General features: G+C 38.0%; 1 long non-coding RNA gene across 1 annotated transcript in view; it reads left to right on the forward strand.

Moving 5' to 3' along the window:
- LOC129057662 (uncharacterized) overlaps nucleotides 1-15316 on the forward strand; it is a 175371-nt gene that overhangs the window by 144265 nt on the left and 15790 nt on the right. Inside the window, exons 5-7 of the long non-coding RNA XR_008522328.1 lie at nucleotides 9516-9621; nucleotides 10362-10665; nucleotides 10972-11225. This is a non-coding gene — a long non-coding RNA (uncharacterized LOC129057662). The remainder of the gene's footprint in view (nucleotides 1-9515; nucleotides 9622-10361; nucleotides 10666-10971; nucleotides 11226-15316) is intronic.

The following is a 15316-nucleotide window of genomic DNA, read 5'->3' on the forward strand; positions in this document are numbered from 1 at the left end:
TTTTTATAACTTGGTGCCAGGTGGCTGCTCCTGGAAAACTCTTGGTCCCACTTTACACCTTAATATGCAAATTCCAATCATCAAGATCTTCAAGCAGTAAGAAGAATCAGCTCATGAATTTGGAAAAGGAAGATACTCCAGGGGGTTTTATCACAGAACAAGGCACTTGTACTCTAATGGAACAGGTCGGAGTGTTCCAAAAACTGTTCCAGATTCCCTATTAAGAATCCCATCAACAAATCCTACGCATTGCTGCTCAAGTTCCGCATTCCCTGTGAACCGGCCCGTGAGAATATCTATCCCACAGTAGTCTTTCTTATCTGAGCAGCTCCTATGTTTATGTTTAGCATGCTTGATCCTAACCCTATCTATTTCATGTTGGAAATAATTGAATCAATTTCTTTAGAGGAAAATTCATGTGTTTCTTTGGCATGCCCAACACCAAAATCTAATCCTAAAGAAATGTTTAAGAATGTAAGCCTTCTGTAAGCAATTTACCAACTAGTAAATGATATATAATTGTGTGTGTGTTTATACATCTCTTCTCCCCCTCAAATATAATTGCAGGAGAAATTTGGGTGAATTTTCAAGTTTACAGGACTAGAACCTGGCAAAGACAAGGCTTGAAGGCAGACAAATTATTTATAACTTCAGAGGGAGAAACCTAATAGCTATCTCATTAACTTTTGGAAAACCCTTGCATAACTCTGATATAAAATTGTGACAATATTTTGATACTTTACCCTTGACTCCTATCTGCAACCAATTGCCAATTTCTGTTAAATAATGGTATTATAGTCACCATTTACTGAAGGTCTAGGTGCTGGGCATTGTAATATGGATATTACATCGGTTGTCATATTTGATAATTTAAAGCAGGCTTCTGATGTAGGTAATATTATTCTCATTTTGCATCTGAGAATCTGAGGCTTGGAAGAGTTGAGATTTCTTCCTGTGTTCGTATTGCCATTAAGCCAAGGATCAGGGGAATCACCTGAGGTGTGTCTGTCTCTAAAACCTGAGCTTATCCCACTTTGCCACACTGCCTTGAATTCTCATCTTTTCACTATCCTATTCTTTCCATCCTCCTCTCATTTTATCAAGCTTTTGTCTCCTACCATTTCTGGACAGTTATCATTACACCTTGCAGGACTTGACGTATCCAGTGATTCATTATCCCAAAGCTCCCCATTGTCTGGGCAATTTCTCTAAAGCACAGCTCAGCTTCATTGCCCATTTTCCTAATAACAAGTTTTTAAGTGGTTGGTTCACTGATATTTGGTGAATACAATCTAAAATGTTTACCTTGATATTAAAGACCAATCCTAATGTTAATTCCAGATGCAGTTTTCTACAACACCATTCCACCTCCAAATTCCATTCAAACAGTAGGGCATATCAGGTATACAACTTGTGTGTACTTTGCACATCTCCTGCCCATTCTGATATCACATCTTCCATCTGCTTTCTTCCAAATATGCTTAATGACAAATCAATCATGCTTAAAATATCAGTTTCAATCCCTCCTTACTCATCTCACCGCAATTGGCAATTTTCTGCCATAATACTTGACTTTCTCCCCATAATACTTGATCTATTTTTCAGTTATGAAATGTATTACCATTTACTTTGCAACTCTTTGCACATGCATTATTCAATCCATGCTGAGCAGATTGTTGAATAACTGAGAACTTTGACTCTCCTGCCCACACTTATATTTCTGAATGTAGCTCATCTTACCACCTGACTTGTTTACCTTCTGTCTCAAGTTTAGCATACTCACCACTTGACTTTGCTTGCCTCATCCAGTTAGGCCATTCTGAGTATTGATTGCTTAGACTATGAACTTCTAGTTCACTCTATAGTGACAAACTATCTTGGCTTTCCTGGGACTGTACAACTTTCCTGGAATTGTCCTCATTTTAGCCCTACGTGATTATGTCTGGGGTAACTTTCTTAGTCCCAGGTAAACTAGGATGGTTTGCTGCTTACTTTTATCCAATAATTATGCCCTTCTCCCAATGTGGCTTTTAGTCAGCTGAGTGCTTACAAAATTCTGTTTGATTCATAACTTCTATTTTACTTTTCTAGACTACTCATACTATTGGATTCTGTATTCCAAACTCTGCCAATATGAACTGCTGAAATTTTCCCAGAGCCTGGTCCTTTTTTTTGCTTCCACAGTAATAACCTAGCTTCTTATCTTTTCTGTATTTTCAGGGATGATACTTTGATTTTGTGTGTGTGTGTTGTTGCAGCTTTGTTGATGTTTTATCAATTCTATATAACTCCAATCAGGATATTATTTTTGACATTATGCCGATCATAAAGATCTTTCAACTATGGGCATGGTAATCTGTAGTCTAATTTATATTTATTTCCAGAGTTCAGAGTTCCAACTTTAATGTCTTATCTCCTTCATGTTCTTTTCTCTTGAGGAAGACTGCCATATTTGAAACTTAATTCTAAGAACAGGCTTTCAACAGGTTGGCTGATGTCTCTCAGTTTCAGATTCATCATCTGTAGAATGTTAATAAAAACTTTCTATTGGCTCCTTAAAAATAATTAAAACTGGTGGAGAAATATAAATACATATTCCAATGTCTAGCATGCTATAAGTGCTCAATGAATCATAAATTATTATTAGAAAAGCATAAATCAGCGGAGGTGTCACTAACAAAAAGAGAAATGTCTAGTTTTCCAGTGACGCTGACTGCATTGCCAAACACCCTGAAGTGGCCTTTGAGCACTGGGCTACACAGGCCATGAGGGAGCCAACATCTGTGATAATGAAATGGGAGGGAGAGCAGTCAAGAAATCCCATCTCCTTGGCTGGAGTAATCTCATGCCCTCTCTGCTGATGATTCTTTTGCACATCAATTTTCTTTTTTGTTTGACATAATATATTATGATGAAGCTCACCCTGAATTCTATTGTAAGGTGACACAAAAACAAAATTGCTCAATCAACATCTAAAAATACCGCCTACAGACCCAGGACTAGGGTAAGACAAGTAAGATACTTGCCTCAGCCACATGATTTAAAAAGGTACCCCCAAAATCAGTAATCAAATAATATTTAACACAATTTTAAAAAATCAAAATTATTGGAAAAATTACAATGAGCAATAAGTTAAATTTTAAAATGTAGACATAGTATAATTGACTTTTTTCTTTTGCAGTTTCCAAAGTCTTCTCACATCCTTGATTCCAATACAAATACGGAAAACAGAAAATCTAGATTCATAAAGATACAGTTAAAAGTGATTATATTAAGTACAAGGATGGGAAATATTCTCAGGGTGACCTCAGCTCACAATTCTATGTATTTGGTTTCTGGGAGATAAATTATAGGAATCTTTTGGTAGGCTGTGTGGTGATTGTTGTCTCAGAATTAAATAACAATAGCAACCCCTCTAAATTAAGGGGGACTTAGGAAGGATTCTAACATTTCCCTGGGATCTGTTGCAGACACAGAGCTCTACATGTATCATCTTATTTGATCCTCATTACAACTTATTACTATTTTAAACACCAGAAAACTGAAATTCATGAAGGTGAAACAACTTTCTCAAATGGTAAGTGGCACAGACTTATCAAGATCTATCTAACTTCCAACCAACTGAAGTTTTCTCTACCACCTTTGAGATTATTCATGTCTTCCGGTAGTTGGAATAGAAGATGTCTAAGTAGACTAGAGGTCTCCTCTCATTTTCCCACTCTCTCTCCCTCATATTCTTCCTAGTCTAGTGGGCTTATAGGCCTTGGCAAATGTCATTGTCTCTCCCAGTATGTCTTCCCCTCTGTCTCCCATCTTATAACTTAATTCTTCCAAATACCCCATTAAGCAGATATCCAAAAATTCTGGACCATATTTCCTCATGGATGCCTACTAATTTCATAGAAGTTATTTTGTATTTCTTTCTAAATATTCCTCCAAATATCTCAATTAATTCTGACAGGCAAGACATCTTACTATTAATTCATTAACCTTTTCCTTTTATAACAAATGCAGTGCTATGGCACACTATAAGTTTAGTTTGGAGCTTAAATGATTTAATGAATCAATTATTCAATACTTTTATGATATTCTACAGTAATTTACTTGGATATTGAACAAAACTGTTTTTTTCCTTATCATAGAACTTTGCAGAGAATATTTGACTATTTTAATATTCTACTTAACGGGACATGATATCTTTATTTTGTCAAAGAAGATTTACTTCATCACTGGAATGAATCTCACCAGGGCCAGGAATTGTAAGCAGACTTGCCAAGTGACCTCAACTAGCTAAAATGGCCTACTCTTGGCCTTCTGCCACAGTGCAATGATGACATAACCATTTCAGAGAAATGACTTATCATGTGAAAAGAATCAAAGATTTTAGGATCCCAGGATGTCATTTTGCAAATTATATTCTTGAATGCTACACCTATGCCCTGTAAAGTTCTGAGAGAGTTGAATTGTCTTTGGAGAATGACAGATTGCTGCCTTAGGACAATTTACTCAACAGTGATAACACTAAAACTGAGATGGTGGACAAGCTGGAAAATAAATGATCATTGAATAAATGGCAATGATGGGAACATTGGCCTATCTTTTTTAGGAGACATTAAGACTCATCCCAAAGAGCTTGAATATTCTGGAAAGAGACTAGTCAGTCTCCACCAAACAAATGACAAAGAACCATACACTTTTTTTTTTGTTTTGTTTTGTTTTTTGTTTGACGCAGAGTTTCACTCTTGTTGCCCAGGCTGGAGTGCAATGGCACGATCTTGGCTCACTGCAACATCTGCCTCCCAGGTTCAAGTTATTCTCCTGCCTCAGCCTCTAGAGTAGCTGGGATTACAGGCACATGCCACCTTGCCCAGCTAATTTTTTATAATTTATTTTTAGTAGAACAATTCTAGACTTCAAATTGGATCTGTGAATGTTCTGATGTAATTTGCCCATTCCTCCTAGGTCTTTGGCTTATTAGCGAGACTGGATGACTAGCTTTCTAGCATAGATCTGAATGAAAAAATGCATCCTTACCATTATGTTGGGAAAAAAATGTAATAGATTAAGCTTGTGGTGATGACTGTAATGGTAAAGGTAAAAAAAGAAGTACAAAATCTAAAAGAAGATTAAGAGATTTATTCAGCAGTTTCTATCTTGTATTGAGAGAGCAATTGGTCGTGACGTATCTGATCATGAGTTTTATCTACACCTAAGCAAGAAAACAAACTTGATTTGGGAGCAATATAGTATGCAGAACTTACTTAATTCCAGGGCATCAGAAGACTTCATATCTAATTGTCAGCAAAGGGTACTCAATAATAAAATGATGCTGTAAAAATTCATTTATTTGTTCATTTATTCTTTCAAGAAATATTTATTTGATTGTTTACTATGTACCAGGCTCCCAACAAGCAGGATAAGTAGCTGAGTTCTAAATTCTATGCAATGAGAGGCTGAAGAGGCTGTACTACACTTCTTGTCTCTGTCAAGGCTGATTTCTATACAAACTTGTAGGTAAAGGTCACTAATGGACTTGGAAGAAGAGGTAAAGAAGCCAACAGAGAAAGTGAATAGGGATGGGGAGTGTAGGTGTAGCAGGAAATAGTCCATTAGATATTCTAGCAATTATTGAGGTAAACTTCCTCATTTGGGTGAACACATTCTTCATTTGGGTGTTTCACTCCAGCCCTTTTATTGAGTGACCTGAAAGGCTGCCAGTTTTGACGGGACTCCAGAACAGGAGAAGGCTCTGCAACAGGTCCAGGTTGCTGTGCAAGCTGCTCTGCCACTTGGGTGATATGACCCAGCAGACCCATGGTGCTTGAGGTGCCAGTGGCAGATAGGGATGCTATGTGGAGTCTTTGGCAGGCCCCCATAGGTGAATCACACCAGAGGCCTCTAGGATTTTGAAGCAAGGTCCTGCCATCTTCTGCAGATAACTACTCTCCTTTTGAGAGACAGCTGTTGGCCTGTTACTGGGCTTTCGTGAAAACTAAACGTTTGACTGTGGGTCATCAAGTCACCATGTGACCTGAACTGCCTATCATGAGCTGGGTGCTTTCTGATCCATCTAGTCATAAAGTGGGTCATGCACAGCAGTGTTCTAGCATCAAATGGAAGGGGTATATATGTGATCAGGATCCAGCAGTTCCTGAAGGCACAAGTAAGTTACATGAGGAAGTGGTTCAAATGTCCATGGTCTCTCACTTCTGTCACCCTGCCTTCTCTCACTCAGCCTGCACTGATGGCCTCATGGGGAGTTCCTTATGATCAGTTGACAGGGGAAGAGAAGACTAAGGCCTGGTTCACAGATGGTTCTGCACTATATGCAGACACCACCCGAAAGTGGACAGCTGCAGCACTACAGCCCCTTTCTAGGACATCCCTGAAGCATAGCAGTGAAGGGAAATCTTTCCAGTGGGCAGAACTTCAAGTGGTACACCTGGCTGTGCACTTTGCATGAAAGGAGAAATGACCAGATGTGTGATTATATAATGATTCATGGGCTGTAGCCAATGGTTTGCCTGGATGGTCAGTGACTTGGAAGAAGTGTGATTGGAAAATTGGTGACAAAGAAATTTGGGGAAGAGGTATGTGGATGGACTTCTCTGGTCAAAACCTGTGAAGATATTTGTATCTTGTGTGAGTGTTCACCAACAGGTGACCTCAGTAGAGGAGGATTTTAATAATCAAGTGGATAGGATGACCCGTTCTGTGGACACCACTCAGTATCTTTCCCCAGCCACCCCTGTCATTGCCCAGTGGGCCCATGAAAAAAGTAGCTATGGTGGCAGGGATGGAGGTTAAGCATGGGCTCAGCAACATGGACTTCTACTCACCAAGGCTGACCTGGCTATGGCCACTGCTTAGTGCCCAATTTCCTAGCAGCAGAAACCAACACTGAGCCCTCGATATGGCACCATTCCTCGGGGTGATCAGGCAGCTACCTGGTGGCAGGTTGATTACATTGGACCTCTCACATCATGGAAAGGGCAGAGTTTTGTCCTCTGGAATAGAAACTTACTCCAAATATGGGTTTGCCTATACTTCATGCAACGCTTCTGCCAAGAACACCATCCATGGACTCACAGAATGCCTTACCTACCATCATGGTATTCCACACAGCATTGCCTCTGACCAAAGCACTCACTTTGCAGCTGAAGAAGTGTAGCAGTGGGCTCATGCTCATGGAATTCGCTATTATTATGTTTCCCATCATCCTGAAGCAGCTGGATTGATAGAACAGTGGAATGGCCTTTTGAAGTCACAATTACAATGCCAACTAGGTGACAATACTTTGCAGGCCTGGGGCAAAGTTCTCCAGAAGGCCATGTATGCTCTGAATCAGCATTCAATATATGGTACTGTTTCTCTTGTAGCCCAGATTCACGGGTCCAGGAATCAAGGGGTGGAAATTGAAGTGGCATCACTCACCGTCACCCCTAGTGATCCACTAGCAAAATTTTTGCTTCCTGTTCCCAAGATATTATGTTCTGCCGGCCTAGAGGTCTTAGTTCCAGAGGGAGGAATGCTGCCCCCAGGAGACACAACAACAATTCCATTAAGCTGGAGGTTAAGATTGCCACCTGGGCACTTTGGGCTCCTCCTACCTTTAAGTCAGCAAGCTGAAAAGGGATTTACAGTGTTGGCTGAGGTGATCGGTCTGGACTATCAAGATGAAATCAGTCTACTACTCTACAATGGAGGTAAGGAAGAGTGTGCATGGAATACAGGAGATCTATTAGGGCTTCTCTTAGTATTACCATGCCCTGTGATTAAGATTAATGGGAAACTACAACAGCCCAATCCAAGTAGGACTACAAATGGTCCAGACCCCTTGGGAATGAAGGTTTGGGTCACTACACTAGGAAAAAACAACAAAAAACAAAGCAAAACAAAAAAAACACACACACAACCTGCTCAAGTGCTTGCTGAAGGCAAAGGGAATACAGAATGGGTAGTAGAAGGAAGTAGTCATCAATACCACCCATGACCACGTGATCGGCTGCAGAAAGGACCATAACTGTCATTAGTATTTCCTCCTTCTTTTGTTAAAAACATGTTTGTGAATGTGCACACTTGTACGAAGACAATATCTTCATTTTATTTTCTTTTTATAATGTGACAAATGATTTATTGACTTCATATCAGCATTTAAGTATTAACTTTATGTAATAGTATTTGGGTTGGGGATTGGTGCATTTCTGGTTGTACAAAAGATAGTTGTATTATGTTAGGTGTAATTATGACCTTATTGTCTTTATTTGAAGATTATATATGATCTCAGGAGCTGTGTATGGCTTCAACTTGACAAGGGGTGGACTTGTGATGGTTAATACTGAGTGTCAAGTTGATTAGATTGAAGGATGCAATATTGATCTTGGATGAGGGTATTGCCAAAGGAGATTAACATTTGAGTCAGTGGGCTGCGGAAGGCAGACCCTCTCTTAATCGGGTGGGCACCATCTAATCAGCCACCAGCAAATATAAAGCAGGCAGTAAAACTGGAAGAAGCAAGATGGGCCTAGCCTCCCAGCCTACATCTTTCTCCTGTGCTGGATGCTTCCTGCCTTCAAACATCAGACTCCAGGTTCTTTAGTTTTGGGGCTTGGACTCGCTCTCCTTGCTCCTCAGCAAGTAGATAGCCTATTGTGAAACTCTGTGATCATGTAAGTTAATACTTAATAAACTCTCCTAATATATATATATACATATATCTCCTATTAATTCTGTCCCTCTAAGAGAACCCTTATAATACAGGAGGCCTCAGGAAACTTACACTCATGGCAGAAAGGGTAGCAAACACATCCTTCTTCACATGGCGGCAGTAAGAAATACAGAGCAAAGGGGTGGAGGAAGCCCCTTACAAAACCATCAGATCTCATGAGAACTCATTCACTATCACAAGAACAGCATGGAGGTAACTGCTCCCATGATTCAATTACCTCCACTGGGTCCCTCTCATGACACATGGAGATTATGGGAACTACAATTCAAGATGAGATTTGGGTGGGGACACAGACAAACCATATCAATCACAAAGGTCAAGATGAGATTTAGGAGACTGTTTTTGCTGGGATAAATGACTGCAATAGTTATCAAGCCTGTGAAAGGTTTTCAAGTGTTTTGAATGCAAAAATCTTTCCTGAAAAACTCTTTTTAGGAGCCCACTATGTATAATACTTGGGGCTCTCTTGCGTACAATTTGTAGAATGCCTACTTTTTGTCCCAAATCCCTACTGGCTTCTAAGTATTCTCACTGGTTACTCCAAATCCAAATATAACTATTGTAAAAACAGTATATATCTATAATGTCTTAACTGATTTCAAATAGGATACTTATACTTTTAATATCTAATGTTGTCACCTGCCTGTCTAGTGTTACCTTCCAGGACAGTGTCAACACACTCTACTTTGTTTTTATAGTGAGTTTGCTTTCTATGTTTCAATATCTGAATTGTTAAGTAGGGCTAAGTCAGTAGTGCTCACCTTTTTTTTTTTTTTTTTTTTTCCAGATCAACCGATCAGGCAGATAAAGGCACTCTAAGTGAATGGAATATTAGATCCATCAGTTTTTAGTAAAACAAAAACAAAAGCAAGCAAACAAGCACAACACACCAGGTGAGAATTGAGACACCATACAAGAAATGTACATCTACATTGGAGAATAAAACTGACTAAGCAACAACTGAACTGTGTATATTGGATTTGTGAAAATAGCTATAGACATTAAAATTGAGTAAGAAAAAAACTATACCACTAACAACTTACAAAGTACATTTTTTGTAATACTATATAACAATAATGTTAAGTATAGAGAAAACTGTAAATATATCTTTGTTCTACCTGCATATCTTCTCTTAAGAACCAATGTGTTTTTAGATTATATAGTGCTTTATAGTTTACTAAGTATATTTAATTCTAAGAAAACCTTGTAGTAATATAAGTCTTATTGTTACTACATTATGGATGGGGAAATCAAAATTAGAGAAATTAATTTGGTAACCAAGCCACAAAATTAATGCATGGTCAATCTGGGAACTAGACTGTAAACTTTAATTGTACAGATCTTTTCAGAATTCTTTTGATTCTTGGAAGAAACAGAGGGTAACATCAAAGGAGAAAGAGCAGAAAGGGTTTGAAATATAGAATCCATAGTTTTAATCATAAATTTCCATGCCAACTATAATGATAAACACATTTGCAAGATTTAGAAACATTAAGGTCAATATTTTTACTAATAGAGTATTTAAAATCAACTAGAAAAGCAAGCAAAAACATGCACAGGAGGTAAATTCACCTATTTTTCCCACAATATCTATTGGTGGTAAATAGAGCTATGTGCTTTTTTCTTTTAACAGGAAACCAAATAGATGCTGATGGAGATTTTTAAAAACTCTCAAGATCTGTCAGTGGTCAAGTGGTGGAACCAGGATTTGAGTCAGTCTAATTCTAAGCATTGAACTTCTAAAAGCTATGCTGTGATATCTCTGCTGTAATACAATTCCTCTCCACTTAGTTCCCTGAATGGTAAAATGAGGCATAATATGTGTGAAGGTTTTTGTATAACGTGTGACTGGGGAATGCCACTGACATTTATTTCACAGAGGCCAGAGAAATGCTGACCCCAATGACTTCAAAGTCCCTTCTTGACTCTAGCTTTCTGTGAGTGAATTGATTTTTAATATAATATGTATAAATGTTAGACATTCAAAATGCATTTGCAAAATCCAAAGTGTAAAGTTCAGTGAATTATTTTGTTTACTAATATATTTGAATCCATATTTGACAAAATTTCTTAGATTTTAATTTTTAAGGGGTTTTAGTACATTTCTGATTAATTTTTATTTAAATTATTCTCTACTATAGACACATTAGCATCGCTTGTCTCACCAAGCCTCGTTACACTATTGTTTAAAAAGCTAATAACAGTTTTTTCTTTTTCTTTTCTTTTTTTTTCCTTTTAACAAGCCGGTCATCTGTAAAAAAGGCCCTTGTGACTCCAGAGATTGCAACCATCCTCAGGCCTTCTAGAAGTTAACAGGAGGTTTACAAATGACCTTTAGCTTCCTTCAACTAGGCTAGCAGATGACATAGAAGCTAATATCTCCCACTCTGTTCCCTGTGATTGGATCCTTGTTTACATCTAATAGAATAATTGGCATCCCCAGTTTGAAAGGGTCAAGGAAGTCTGAGAAATTCTGAATGTGTCAAACTGCCAAAAGGTAGGGATTTTCTCCTTAACCTCTTCAAGTAACTGGTATTGAGCATCATATAGGGTTTCCCAAAAGACTTTGAAGTGATTCCCAGGGAATTTTCTTCTGTTTTACAGGTAACCAGATGATGTCCTATATATCTAGTAAACCCATTTTCACACTACATTAGGAATGTATCAAAGCAAGCCAAATAGCTTCTCAACCCAAATGAAGGAATCTAGGGAAGATTTCATGGCTGTGCCTTGCTTTCTGTCTCACATAATGACTTATAATAACATGTCAGTATTTCTCAGAGCTCCTGTTGAGTTTACGCTTTTTTTTTTTTTTTTTTTTTGCTCATTTTCTATTCCAGAAAACAATAACAAACTCCTTAATCTCCGCAAAGCAATAACTACCACCTCACTAGGTTAGCACTGAATCAAGTTTTATCACTAAACTGTGGAATTTTCAGTGTTGGGTACCCAACTCCAGAGAAAAGTATTGAAAATGCTAAACTGTCACAGAAGTAAATGGAATATTATATGGAGTAGTATGTTTTCTGCTAAAGAAATCTCATCTCCATTTCAGAGAAAAATTAACATAATTTCAGCTATCGATCAACTCTATTGCAAAGTTTCTCATTTACTTATGTCAGTGTCTTTACAAATGGCATCAATTTAACTTGACTAATTCTTTTAAGCAGAAAGATGGGGAAAAATAATCTATGGAACAAGTGACTTGGCTGCTTCCTTTCATAAGAGCAGCATCTTTGTTGTAGTTCTTCCCTTCTGGAAAATTCATTCTCTTTGATTAATTTTGGTGTCAGTGGTACTTTGGGCAGGTGCAAATGCAGAAAGATCACTATGGAGGGTTATTACCGCAAGTGAAATCACCAGGAGCAGGGAAAGTGGGATGTCCCTCATGTCCACAGTTTTTCCCTCTCTGCCAGAGAGCTGAACACTTCCTTTTACATTTCACTTGGCTTACTCATGCCCCAGTGCCTGATGGCTTCATTTGCATTTAAACCTTCACCTAGGGGAAACCTGGAGAAACTACACATGTCCAATTGTAACCATTTTGATGAAAGCATTGGGGCTTTATAAGAAGGGTAAGCAAATAGCATGCAGGCCAAATCTATTCCACTGCCTGTTTATGTGCAGCTCATGAGCTAAGAATTGATTTTACAGATGACCCTCTGTAATCTATTTGATAGTAAAGAACACTAACATTGAAGCCCAATTAAGCAAAATGTTATCCACCCAAAAAGAATTCAATTCTCCTCACTTATAGATGTGTATTACCAAAAAATTACTCAATTCTTGTTATATTCTGAATTTGTTAATAAACATTCAGTAAAAATATGGTTTAACTGTTGTTACAAACACCTACGTAATAGCCTCATTTTTTTTCTTGGCCCCAAAGCCTAAAACATTAATTTACTGTCTGCTCTTATATAGAAAAATTAGTTGACCCCTGCTCTAGATGTCAAACAGAAACATCTGATACCTTACAAATATACTAAATCTGCCCTTTACTCTTCATCAATTAGCATAATGTATCTTGGGCAGGTGGCAGAATATCTCCAGTTATTCATATAATAAAAAGTATTTTGGCTACTTTTATCCAAGAATGGACTCAATCAGTATTTGAAATATTTATTTCTATAGAATAGTCAGAAGCTCAGTGTTGCACTTGAAGTTCCCCCCTGACCTCTTGGGCCTATATCAGGTGGTAACTGACTTTGGTGATGAGCTATGATTACATTATCTTCTATTTCACTACCTATGACATCCTCTTTTCACCTTCTCCCATTCACTAAGTGGTCCTCTTTCTGCAGGATTGAGAGAGGAAATACTCAGAGGTAAGTCCAGAAAATGTCTGGCGAGACTCATAGTCTTTGAGCTGGCTTTCCCCTTGGCCACTGCTTGAAGCTGTATCTGCCTTTCCTAGTGCTTTCCTGGATGACTCAGAGTTCTGCTTTTGAACACCTCTAGCTGGTACCACCTAGAAAATGGCCAAAGTCTCTTTTTTCGGTTGTCTGCCTGCTATCTCCCCTCAGCCTCTAATGAACCTCTAATGAATTCACCCTTTGCAGAAAAACCTCTCCGGCTTTTAAAACTTCCTCTGGCTAATACACCTACCACATCTGGTTCCCTAGAAACATGAAACTGTGACCTGCTTTCAGTCAAAGAGCATTTATTTTCCCCAAATAATCTTACAACCTGCTTCCACAGACCACTTTAGCCAGCCTCACAATGGTAGTCTTTTTCTTTCTACTTTATTTATTTTGTAATGCTCACGTCTCATGAAAGTCCACTCCAAGAGAACACACGATGCTCTCTAAAAAAATCTCCTGTAATCTTTTCACTAAGACTGAAATGAGAAAAAGCAAATCCCCACCTTTTCCATGGGAGAAAGATTTACTGCATACTTAGGACTCTCCCCACAAAAATATTCTCTTCCCCAGCTACTTGAGCTTAATAATCTTAGGCTCTCAACGTGGGGATTAGGCTAATCGTTACTGAACTGATTTTAGGCTGTTTTACTAAACCTACATAGATGATGATCACCATACATCTATATAAATACTCACTCTGTTTTGGCATCTGTGGAACTTAGCTGAAATTGACACAAAAGTGAATTTCATTTTTAACATTCAGTTGCACCAGGAATTCATTAACTGCTACCTACCACAGTTTACATTTAGAAAGGAATCCTGATAAAAGCAACAAAGAAATGAAATATTATTGGTAGAACTTGAAACATCAGATCATACTATATTATGGTTTCAATGAGTATGACATTTCATGTGTTCCTTCTATCCAGCTCCAACAAATATATTCAAAAAGCAATTTTTGCTTTGCTTCTTACTGATACAGTTGGTTCCACTTGTAGATAAATCTTCAGTGAAAAAAAAGTTTGATGACAAAGGATATCGTACATGTAAAATTGGTAGATAAAATAAAAGACATCCAGTTAAATTGAAGTTTCAAATAAACAAAATCTAATTTGGGGGTATAAATGCATTCCAGGCAATATTTGCGATATGCTTATTCTTTAAAAAAAAAAAAGCTGTTTATCTGAAATTTGAATTTAACTAGGCATTCTGCATTTTTACTTGCTAAATCTGTCAATGTTATTTACATGCCAAACACTCTCCCTTTTTCTTTGGGATTTACAGAAGTTAATAAATGACAAGCCCACCATTAGCATTTGGCCAAACCTGGGCAGAATCCTCATTTTGTAGTTCATCAGCCAGACAATTCCATTGTTTAAATCAGTGTAAATATAACCAATGAAGGCAGTTCTTGCCATAGTAATATATAGCTATCTAAGGATGTTGTGTGTAGATTCTATATTTTGGATGTGAAATGACCTCATAAACAAGAATAAGTTACAGGGGTGGTGAAATTAAATATTTGGCTCATTGTTAATTGGACAGATCTGTTACTGATTTACTGTGCAGTTTCAACTCAGTGCAGTCTGACTACAGAATTTATTATTATTTTGTAATCACTGTCTTTGATGATGCTCTGTGGCAGGGCTCTCGCAGCACAGGGGGAGAAGACAGGTCACATTTAGAGTTGACTTTAGAATGTGGAATAATTTGCATTCGGCTGTGGGCCCTAACATGAATTCTAGGCATAAGACCTATCCACTCAACTTATTAATTTATGTTTTTTGTTTTACTTTTTCTCAATGTTCCATATATATTCTCTTATTTTCCCACATTCATGTAGAGACTATGCCTAATTACCTCAGGGAAAAGCTGAAAGCACAAATAACAGGATAGTGTCCGAGCTTTCATTTTCAGCAGTGATTAGCAATGAAGGGAAAGGCATGACAGAAGTCAGAAAGAGAATAACTTGAGAAAAAGAGAATTGAGAGCAGAGCTGTCCCAGAATTATAGCAGATTCTTCCAGACTGAGGTCACAGTCCACCTAGCCCAGAGCCTTGAGGTGCTGACAGATCTTCCATCTACCCTGCTAGTCTTCTTAGACTCACCCTGAGGTAGGACAGCAGGTTTTGGCCACAAGGAAACAATGTGTCCTGGGAATGCTAAAAACTAGGTCCTTCTTCCTCCTGACTTTGCTAAGCCACCAAGTTCGCTAATACCCATG

Source organism: Pongo abelii, chromosome 12 (genome assembly GCF_028885655.2).
Source record: "Pongo abelii isolate AG06213 chromosome 12, NHGRI_mPonAbe1-v2.0_pri, whole genome shotgun sequence".
Classification (NCBI taxonomy): Eukaryota; Metazoa; Chordata; class Mammalia; order Primates; family Hominidae; genus Pongo; species Pongo abelii.